Source organism: Candoia aspera, chromosome 1, assembly GCF_035149785.1.
Source record: "Candoia aspera isolate rCanAsp1 chromosome 1, rCanAsp1.hap2, whole genome shotgun sequence".
Lineage (NCBI taxonomy): Eukaryota > Metazoa > Chordata > Lepidosauria > Squamata > Boidae > Candoia > Candoia aspera.
In genome coordinates this window covers 31,140,350-31,151,951 of record NC_086153.1, presented here as the reverse complement: position 1 = coordinate 31,151,951, position 11,602 = coordinate 31,140,350, and positions in this window count along the sequence as shown.

Sequence of the window (11,602 nt, the reverse complement as noted above, 5' to 3'; positions counted from 1 at the left end):
ATCACACAAGGCACAAAGGAGAGTCACTTGACCTTTACTTAGGTAAGAAATTATTCAGGATGTAGAGCCAGGATTTCTATATCCTCTGGGAATCTTGCTGCTGGCTCTTTATATCAATTGACAATCCAACTGCTGAATTCGAGTGCAGAAGAACTTCAGGCCAACAGCTTTGGATGGCCTGTCAGCAACTCTGTCTTCTGGCAAGCTCCAATAATTGAGCACAGTGCCTGTTTGAATCCTGGTTGATATACAGTATCTGTGTCAGTGACTGAGTGAAAATGTCCTCATGAAATTCTTCATAATAAGTGTGAGTGGAGAATTGGGGTGGGGGGATTTTTCAGTAGATGAGAGATGAGAAGGGGGGAAATCTCATAAAACTTTTTTCTCAAAAATTTCAGCTCAGTTAACACTGAATGAACTACACTGTTGGTTTATACTAGCAGATGGCAGATGCAATGGTGCTATGAGAGGACTGTGTAATTGCTTTCTTTAGTATCATTAGAGCCCTAATAAGCCATATTGAAACATTATCCACCCTTCTCATGGGTGACAAAATTTGAGAAGGACATTTTGCCTCTACCTCCAAAGGTGTAACAGGTGATGGAAGAGATTAAAATTCTCCCAATATTTCAAGACAAAGATTAAATTTATGTATAATTTCTCTGTAAAATTGCTATTCACTTTGTTAACGCTATTTTAACTCCACTGTACCTCAGTGTTCTGTTGTGCCCTAGAAATTCTTACAATGTATTGGTATACATCAACATTCAGTATACAGTTAATACATGCATTAACATATAAATGCATTAGGAACAGCACTAGTATATAAGGCAGTTGGTAAATGCATGGTACGATAGGTCTCAATTTCCCTGAATGCTTTTGTTCTGACTTGTTTCCCTTGAAATGAATACGGGCCAGGAGAAAGGAGAGGGATGTTGGTAAAGTGACAGTTGGGGCTGCAGGTCCTTGGTAGAGTATTACATGCTTATTGAGGAAGGCACAGGAACTATGTATTTCAGTATGTCAAAACGCCTATGATTGGAATGACAATCCTGCCCAGGATGTTTGAACGTATAGTGATGATACTTCTCCCTTCATGATCTTCACTGCCTCCTTCCCTTCATGCCCCAGGTACATTTCGAGGTTCTTATAGGTCAGTAGTAAAGATGAAACAAGGTTTTGCATGAGCTTACTAGGAAACATTGATTTTTGGGGGGTTCTCATGTGGAATGCATGCATGGGCTTGAACTTTTTGGGGCAAAGAAAGAGATGCTCATGTATCTCTAATACTCATTATTTTCTCAGTCTATTGCCTGTAAAAATGCATGCCAGAAAATAAGATCATCCCATCTCTAAAACAATGCAGTAACTTAATTTTGTTGTTGGAACAATCTCCCTGGCTAAAGATTTCTAGCAGCTCTGTTGAGTTCTCACTGAATGTGTGTATGTGGGTGGAATAAATGAACTGGGGCATATTAGTCAGCAAATGTTCAGCTGCTTTCAAATGTGGTTACCGTAAGACAGGAAATGATGTCCGTATCTGCAGGGTGTGTTTGCAAATTCTAGGAATGCTTGAAGTGTGACAGTCCAGAAAGAAAGAAAGAGACAGAGAGTGTGTGTGAGAGAGTGTTTTAGATCAAAGAAAAATTTGTTCTGATTTAGAAGGTACTGTTGGCAGAGAGAGCAAAGAATTACAGTAGAATTTTCTGTATCTGTTAGCAGCCATCTAGTGGTTGTCTGGATTTTTGTAGTCCAGATATAGTGGCCCTATTTTTGAGAGGAAAATGATCATATTTATTGCGACAGGTCAAATTAATTTACAAGGTTTGGAAACAATATGGAAAAAAAGGGGGCAACATTTCTGGAATGAGTGGGATGTGATTATTATGTTCATGCACCATATTTAACCTGGTTACAGAAGAAACTCATTTTCTTATTGTGCACCATAAACTGAGTAAACAAGCTGGATTTGAACAACACATTAAGCCAGAAGAAACCTAACTAAGGTTGGCACTAACCAAGCACATGTGAATCCAGCTGCTAGTTCTTTGCCTGATCTAGTCAAACATGTGGTGAACACAGCCTACATATGCACCACCAAAAATGATGAGGCTTTTTTAGATCACAAGCCTATCCATTGGCCAAGCCTCCTCAAAACCCTTTACATGGAAACAGAATGTTTTTGTCCTGCCTTTACCTTTTTCAAATTTCTCCTGATAAGTGTAGTGCAACAGTGATTGGCATGCTGGCTTGGTTTGGTTTACTTCAGAAATCTAGAGCTTGCAGAACACTGCTGCACCAACTGACCAGCACCTGCAAATCTTTTGACGGAATAGGGAGAGAAATCCCTCCCATGGAAAACAGACCATGCCCAAAGACCCTTTGAAAGAAGAAAGCAACATTGCACATTTCAAAGGGAAAAAAGCCTTTTCTTTGGGTGAAAGGCAGCTGAAGAAATAGAGTATTTGACTGGCAAACTAAAACAGGTATCTGAAAGGATCTAACATCTCTTTCATGCCACTCTCAGTTATTGGAAAAAATAGTTCCCCATGTTTGGGCTGATCATTTTCAGATCCCAACTGTAGCAACTACAGTGGGCACATCTGTACTACAAATTTTAAGACAGCCTAATGGCCATTCCACTATAAAATTCAGCTGTACTTCTTAACTGTCCTTACATCTCCAGGGCTGATTCTTAGATATCCTGAATATCAGAACTTCTCAAATTGTGGTATATCTCTTAAAGGAATCCATAGAAAAGTAGTGGAACATTGTATTTGATATTGCACTTCACTGGTTTTTCTGACAAAGAAGATCAAGGCTATTTCACCCAGGCCAGTTAGAGGCCTGATGGAGGTACCAAGCCAGTCTTGGGTAATTTTGAAAGCGTTGTTGACCCTGATTAGCATTTGGATAAGAGACCACCAGGAAATGCCCAGAATTTTAGACTGGAAAGCTGAAAAAATATCCTAAAGAAGACAATAGCAAAGAAGAAGGCAGGGCATATCCAAAATATCCTAGAAGAGGGCAATATCATAAAAGAAGGAAGAACAGCCTAGAAATTTGATAAATAAATAAACAAATAAATAGTAAACCCTTCCACATTGTCCATGTAGTCAGGAATTGGGGAAGTCTTTATTTTAGATTTACTCACAGGCGAACAAAGCCCAGGTAAGGCCTGAATCAAAGGGCAGATTTTGGAATACCATTTAGAAGGCTGACTGTACAGTAAAAGTTGCTTTTTTGTGTGACTTTAAAAGGAATATCAAGAATAATTTTAATCCAGCTTAAGTAACACAGACACTTACAATGCAATCCTGTGCATTGTCATGTAAAAATAAATCCCACAATAAATTCCATTGTTCCTCCTTAATAAAGTAGATTTATGACTGTAGCTTTAATTGGATATTTATAATTTGTTATTTACCACTGAATTTTTTAAAAGTCCACCTGGCTAGCAGCATTTAGCCATCTTTGACTGATATGGAGAGCAAAGTAGGATTGGTCCTAGTTTGTCTTTGACTGGGGAATCATCTGGGAAATCCAGGGCTGTGGGTTAGACCAGGAAATTGAATAAAAAATCCTGGAGCAAGAAATTACAATTCACTTCCCTATCCTGTCAAGAAAATGGCATGGATGTGGCCATGTAAGAGTCAAGTCAGAGTCAAGTCAGTTTGAAGTTTATTTTTTTGAAAAACTGCTATTCATTTCAAGACTAGGGATGGTTGAGACAGACAGCAAAGCTGTTTATACATGCTGAGGCATTTAAATGATCAATTGTAAATTAGTGTTGATCAATACATTCAACACTGAAGACCTGGCTGTTTCCCCAGGCATTTGGGTCAGGTGGGTAGATGAACACTGTTGCTATTGATGGTGAGTGGGGCCAAATGTTTATCCCTGGATGCTGGAGGGGTTTGTCTGTTGTAATCTTGTATGCCACCCTGAGTCACTTGTGTGAGATGGGTGGCTATATAAAGCATATAAATAAACAGACATAATAAGCATGATCGTTTGAATCATTGCTAGACAAAGTGGGGGATGATGGCTACAATAGCTAAGAATGTGCACCCTCAAAGCATATCCCTGGCTTTTTCTGAAAAAACAAAACACACCTCTAGATCTTCCTTGCATATGACATAGAATGGGATATTTTTTTTTAGATCTTAAAGATAATCTGTCTCTCTCCCATCCCCAGGAATCCATCAATTTCTTTTTTTCTTCCACCTTGAAAACATCCCCAAACAATTTCAGAGATTTTTCCATACAAAATCTCCTGCCTTTAAACTGGAAAATCTATGGCTCAAACCTGGGATACTCTTTATCAGCTTATCCCTCCTTCCCTTGTAGAAGGTGTTAAAGCATTAAATTTTCATTGTGATCTAGGCTTCGGGGTTACTTTGTGGTGATTATTCCTTTTGGGAATAATGTGGTGTTATTACACTATTAGCCTGGACACCTGGTCCCTAGCACAACAGAGCAAATGCCTAGTAGACAGGAAAATTTACATGAGATTTAGGAGATCAAGCTTCTGTGTAAAACTATTCAAAAACAAGTCTACTGATTTCATTGGGACTTATACCCTTATAACGGGTTTTAGTAAATTTCCTACAACTAGATGCAAAATTTTCTTCAGGGCCTATGTTTGAAGTGGAACGACATGAGATATGAAATGAAATACAACAAATCAGAAATGTCTTATGATACAGTTTGGAAATAGATTGATAAATAAATACAATCAAGACAATATAACACTTAAGTGTACATATGCATTATATGATATTAGTACACAGTACAGGTAGCCCCTGTTTAGCGACTGCCTCGTTTAGCAACCGTTCACAGTTACAATGGTGATGAAAAAGTAACTTTATGACCAATTCTCTCATTTATGTCCTTCGCAGGTCTGTAAAGCAAAGGAAAGCTGAAGTAAGATCGTAAGCACAGTCATGGTTTCACTTAGTGACCACTTCGCTTAACAACTGAATTGCCAGTCCCAATTTTGGTCGCTAAAAGAGGACTACCTGTAACCATTGTTCCGACTGCCTCAGAATTGCCTGGTTTGGTTGCAGTGTCTCTATAAGGTGTCAGAGGAGGCCCTTTTCCAGACTAGCTTTTTGAGACTCTTTATTTATACAATTTATATAGCCAACCATCTCACCAGAAGTGATATACAGGTTAACCCCTGAAAACAAGCAAACACAACCCTGCCCCAAACTTCACAAAAATAAACATCTAAAAACAATAATATAACACATGACCAAGGTCAAAAAGTTGTACTTCCAGTCAACAGGACAGTAAGTAAACCAACCAGCCATCTGGGCTAACTTACTCTCCCAGTCCAAATTGAAGCCAATTTAGTGGCCTGCTAGAACCACTGAAATGGAGCAGAGCTTATAACACAGCTGATAAGCTGGCACAGAAAAAGAAAATTATCTTAGATAGCTTCAGCGAGCATGACAGAGAAATACAGGTTATGAATCTTACACACTCAGCCCTCCCAAGCATAAAGAATCACACGCTTAGACAGATTAGGTTAAGATAAGTAAAAGAATTTCTTACTGAGTTTATTGTTGCTTCTGTTACATCCATCTTGGTGAAAAAGATGAAGCTCCTTTGTTCTTCTTTTCTTTCCAAGTTCTTAGTTTTGCCCTAAACTCTCAGCCCTACAGCTGCCAAGAGCTGTGTGGAAGAAAGGGGAATTCCAGGCCCACCACATGGTGCCCAGAATGGAGGAGACCAGCACACATCTGTGTGCTTGCTTCTGGTGGAGAAGAAGGAAGAGAGAAAGAGGAAGTGGAAGTGGCAACAAACAGGTTCCTCAGAGTTGCATTGTGGGACAACTCAATTTACATGTTAATGAGGCATGCTGGATTTGCTAGGACTTCCAACACAAATGCCAGAGGTCTTTAACTCCTTACAAAAGGCCAATAGAGTTGGGGTGGTCTGGACCTCTGGAGGGATGCTGTTCCACAGGGCAAGTGGTCTGACAGAGAAGGAATAGCCACAAGATGACACTACCTAATAGATGGGACCTTGAGAGTGTTTATCCTGCTGGTTCTGGAGGGACAAGGAGAGATGGAGACAGATAGTCCTGCAATTAATCTGGCCCTGTGCCACATAGGGCTTTATAAGTGAAAACCTCCACCTTGAATTATACGCCTAACCCTAATCCCAACCTCCTAACCTTAATCCTAACATGACTGCTTTTCATGCTCTGATAACATGCCCCTCAAACTAAAAAAGCGGTATATTTCTGTTGCTTGCCATGGTTTCCACTGGCATGAATCTGCATGTGTAAAGTTCTATATGGGTGTATCATGGAACACCCAAAATTGCCTGCACTGCTGCATTCTGAACTAGTTGCAGAGCTCTTCAAGGGCAGCCCCATGTACGGTGTGCTACAATAATCCAGCCAGGAGGTGACTAAGGCATGTGTTACTGTCAGTAGGGCCTCCCAATCTAGAAATGGAAAAAATTGGCACACAAGACTGCCACCTGCTCTTCATGCAGAAGCTTTGAGTCCAAAAGGACCCCCGTATTGTGTACCAACTGTGTCTTGGGGAATACAGATGCATTCAAAGATAAAAATGGAAAGTCTTCAAGTCCAGGGGGCCTCAAAACCCACAACCACTTGATCTTGTCAAGGTTGAGATGAACCTTGTCCTTCCCCATCCAAGCCCACCTAGCCTCCAAACCCTGGGGAGAAGCTTAATCACATCACTTGGTTGGCCTGGGGCAGAGATGCTGATTCGGTATGCTGATGATGTGTCACCCTGTGACAATGGATGATCTCCCCCCAGCTGCTTCATATAGATGCTAAATAGAAGCAAGGAAAAAATAGACACCTGAGGAATTCCACAAAGCAGGCACCTTGGGCTTGATCTTTCCCAACTTACCAAGTTAGAAATTCTCTGCCAAGTTGGGGATTCTGCAGGTTGATTCTTGGATGCAAAGTACAGCTCTTCTGCTGAGCTGTGACACACTCTCCCTATTAACCCGTGGCTGTTCAAAGTCTTCTTCTCTTTTATTATTTGATTCTTCCTCCTTTACAACTGAATTTCTGGGCAAAGTTGGCATATCAATTTAAATTTGCTGGAATTAACTTGTCATTGGGCAAATGCAAATTGCTCTGCAGGCTGCCAGTTTTCTACTCCTACCTTGAGGCTTGAAACCAAAATATCATCATAGCATTTGAAATGGGAATTTGTTTGAGATCCAAATCCAGTGGCAATAGCTGTTCAGTACCTCATGGCTTACTGACCCCAAGGAGGCATTAGCATGTAGATTGACAGTTAAACATTTCTTCTGTGTCAGTCTGCCTCTTTGTTGAAAAGGTTGCTAATCTGAGCTAATTTCCTTCTGCCTTTCTTCCCAGGTACATGTACATGAAGCACATGGACCCATTTCCTGATACAATATAACTAGCTAGGTGCTAGGTTTTGCCTTTTCCTATAAATACACCTCCGTTCTGTTATAGTTGTAAAACCTATTTCACGAATCCTTCCTCAGATTAAATTTGCTGTCTCAGGAATACACACAGACATACACAGAACACTTGAACCTCCAATGGAACTGACATTCACAAACATTAAAAAAAAGTTGTATCAGTTTTCACATTCATGTCAGCCAGCAAGCAGTTTACAACACAGGCTGGATTCACTAATCTTAAATCAAAATATTTTCTGCCATGGTTTGTTGAGCAAGCCATAGTAGCCTGGGTAGATTCATGTAGCTTGCTAAACTGAAAGCAAATAAACTACTTTATGGCTTAGTATTGTGTGAGAACCTGGTCATGCCCTGTTCTCAGTGGAATGGATCTCTCTGTTCTCTGAGGGATTCCTTGGACAACACAAACTGCTGAGTATGTACCAGCTGAGTTGACTAAATGCATTTCCAATATGCTATAAAAATGGAATGAATTATTATCTGTGATAGCTGCCATGTTTATACAGGACGCTTTATAATGTGCAACAGTCAGTAAGGTCAGCAGTTAAATCGTGTGCGTTTGTGAGAGGCAGTTTTCATGCAAGCGCCTGTCTTTGGCACTGTGATTTTGGCAGGTGCGTTGATCCATAAAAGCAAGGAAATTGCTGCATTTAGTATAATCCCAGATACCACTGTGAGAGAATTTATTAACTGCTCACAGTTGCCAGCTGAGATTAAACCAATTCACAGCCATCCATGGAAGACCTAGGATTGGCTTTATATCACTTGAGAGCTGCTATATGCCTTTTCTTTTTCCCCAGACTCATGTATTTAACATGACATGCTGAAGGGGCTTTGGATGAGACCAGGCCAAATCAGTGTGATTGTGTCATTGCATTTTGATCTTATTCTTCCTTCAAGGAGTTTAAAAACAATTGATAAAATCTTGTTTTCCAGTTTTATATGCAATAACCCTATATATAGGTTATGCTTGGAAAAAAGACTTGTGCAAGGTAATCCACTGAGCTTTGGGGTGATGAAGGCTCTAATAGTGTTTTCACAAGATGAAATACTATTGGCAGAAGAGGGAATATAAAAATGTTCATGCCTCAAACGCATGTTCCCTCTAATTTAAGAATACTTTTGTTTATGTTATTAAATTTGCCAATGAAGTGCTCAATATTAAATTCACAGTTTTCAGTTCACGTATATATCCCCCCTTCTGGATGTTACCAGTGTATTCATGTGATTCAACTGAATGTAATAGAAAAAAGCAAGGGTCATTGTGAACGCATTTATATTTTCATGAAGGTTCTTTTGTACAGCATATTACTGATGCCTTGATAAAACACACAGTAAGAATTTTGATTCAGCTCTATATCAAATCAAAGTTTTGCAGTGTTTTATCAGTGCATATGTGTTTATTGGAAAGGAAGGAATTGAAAGCAAATCATGAAACTTAAAATATTTTTAAAAATGGGACAATGGATGATTCTTAATGGCACTAGTTCTGTCTTAGAAACAAGATAAAAAGCTTATTTGTACATTAAAACATTTGGTGTAAAGTGGGCAACCTGTACAAGGCCACTTGTGTACTTATTCCATCTCTGATCTTCATTGAGGGAGAAGATCTGGAGGGGGAATGTTTTCAGAAAATGTCTTTATAACCCTAGTAAAAGTTGGATTTAAGTTCATGCAAATATATTAAACCCTAGTAAAGTAGGAGTTGAGTTCATGCAAGTGTGCAAGAGATTCCCCAATAGACTACACTCAGTGCAAGAAGGACAGAGTAGGGGAAGGGGCATTAAGAACTAGGAAAACTGGATAGAGTTGTGAGCACAACAGCCCCTGTCCTAACAACCAGGAAACACACTGAGACAATGAACTGGTCTCTAATATTTATTACTAGTACTTAACAAGAATCCTAACAAACTGAAGAAGCGTGGGAAAAACCCAGACATATAACCCCCAAGGGTTAAGGCGGTCCCGATCTGTGTCTCTTTGAATGGCTGAACAATTCATCAGTGCTACGCATGCGCTTGACAGTCTGGATGGGAGCCCCCTGCTCGCCATCCCCCTCCACATGGTTGCCCATTTATGTTCTTAAATATTTGAACAAAGTTATGATGATTCAGAATTCCAAAATATGGTAAGAAAGGCACATGAACATTGTGGAGGAATCTCTAGCCTACCTTTAATGAGGACCCCTGGGTGACTTGCTTTTGTTCATTTTTCGAGGATATCCTGTGACAGGCCTTAAGATCTCCCCACTTTCCCTCTGGTTCCTTTTTTTGATTAACTACAGTTTAGCATTTAGTCATAAAACTGTACTTAGTAATACTGCTCATTGGAACAAGTTAGCTAATTATTGCTTGAAGATGATTTAGTTAAAAAAAAATAATCACAGTTTGCCCAGATTTGAATGACAGAACAAGACATGGCTAGTCTAAAACAGAAGCTTAAACTTCTAAATTGCTCAGTGAAGCTCTATCAATCCATCAAGGAACATTCACAGGTGCTTATTCTCATAATACTAAACTATGCTTTAGGATGCTATGTATGAACACATCCACAAAGATCTTTAAACCTCACACTGAGAGGTGGAAGCATTCTTACTGGGCTCAAAACAGCCAATTTTAGTATACAGAACATCTGATATGAATAAGAAGAGCATTCCATGAAAAAGAAGAAAAAAAATCCTGAAAATGGAAAGCAGAGGTTGTTGTGAATGTCAAACATCTCCCTTTGCGGTGCTGAAGCTTACTTCCAGTGATACTTGGCACATATGGGGCTGTAAAGCTGCTAAAAGACTAACTTGTTCCCTCTAATGGCATATTTAGTTCATCTTGGGTAATATGGAATGCAATGAAATGCAACATTGAGCAAAATGTTGAACTAGTGATATTGGAAGGGATTTACATGAATGGAAAAGGGACAACAGCTGTAGTTCCTGTTACATTTTACTGCAACTGATCCCAAATTGCTATTATCTTGTGTAAGATGGGTGGGTGGGCTGAAGTCCAAGGAGCAAAAGGGGCAGAGCAAAGATGAAGGAAAAACAAGAAACAAAGCTGAACAAAGACAATTTGGCATTGGGTCAGAAAAGCCAAATCTCTCCCCCTACTTCCAAATGCTTGCAGTATAATAGTAACAGCAGCAATAATCATTTACTAGTGTATAACTTTTTCTAGCACCTTAGTTCTGCTACCTGTTCTGGCAGCTCAAATACCATTTCAGTAGCAGAATCTGTTCAGACACCCACAGTTTTATGTTTTTGCTTGGAAAGGGTATAGAGAAACTAAACAGGCTATATGTTGATTCAAAGTCAATACATATTTATTTAATTCCCAGGGTATCATATCAACAGAATACAATAGGCTGTGGGTGGGGCTAATTAGAGAAGGGGGATATTCTATGCTCTATACAGGGCTTGCTTACTTCATAGCATCTCCTACTGGGATCTAAAAGGGAAATTAAACAGGGCTACAATCTGGTTGGTAGCCGAGGGATGAAGAGCTTCATCCTCACCCCAAATGCAAGTATCAGATCAGGCAAAATTTCAGCCTTTGCTGTATGCATCAAATGCACTTCTTAAAAAAGTGAATGGCTGACATACAGGGAAAACTATGTCGCATACACTATGTTCATATCAGCATGTGACATCTTCGTACAGCTGTGAAGCTCCAACACCCTGGTGGGTCTCACTATAGAGACCTGTCCTGGGTCTCCCTTGAAATCCTTCTTTTTCTGGTGCTCAGCTATCATTTTAATTTCCCCAAATGGTTCTGACATAGGACTGGTAAAGGGCCTTGTGGGAAATTTGTCTAAGACACCCCCTTCTCACACCCATTGGAATAGAGTTATAGCTGAGAAGGCTATCAGGAGGGTTTTGCCAATGGTCCTCCTGAGCTGAACCAACCCAGGGACATAATTAGGACTGATGGTGCTTTTGGTGCAGGCTATATTTTTTCAGAAGATAATGACCACCCCAGTTATAAGGACATAAAGGAAGGCTCTTGTAGATAAAATAAACATCTTTTTTTTCACATATCTGCCCACCTCATAACAGGCTGTTGGCTGCTGCAAGTTGTGATTATTAAGACTTTGTATGATCAAGAGATTTGTTGAATTTGAGAATGTTAAATTGCCAAATAACTGTCACTTCCAGGCCTCCTAA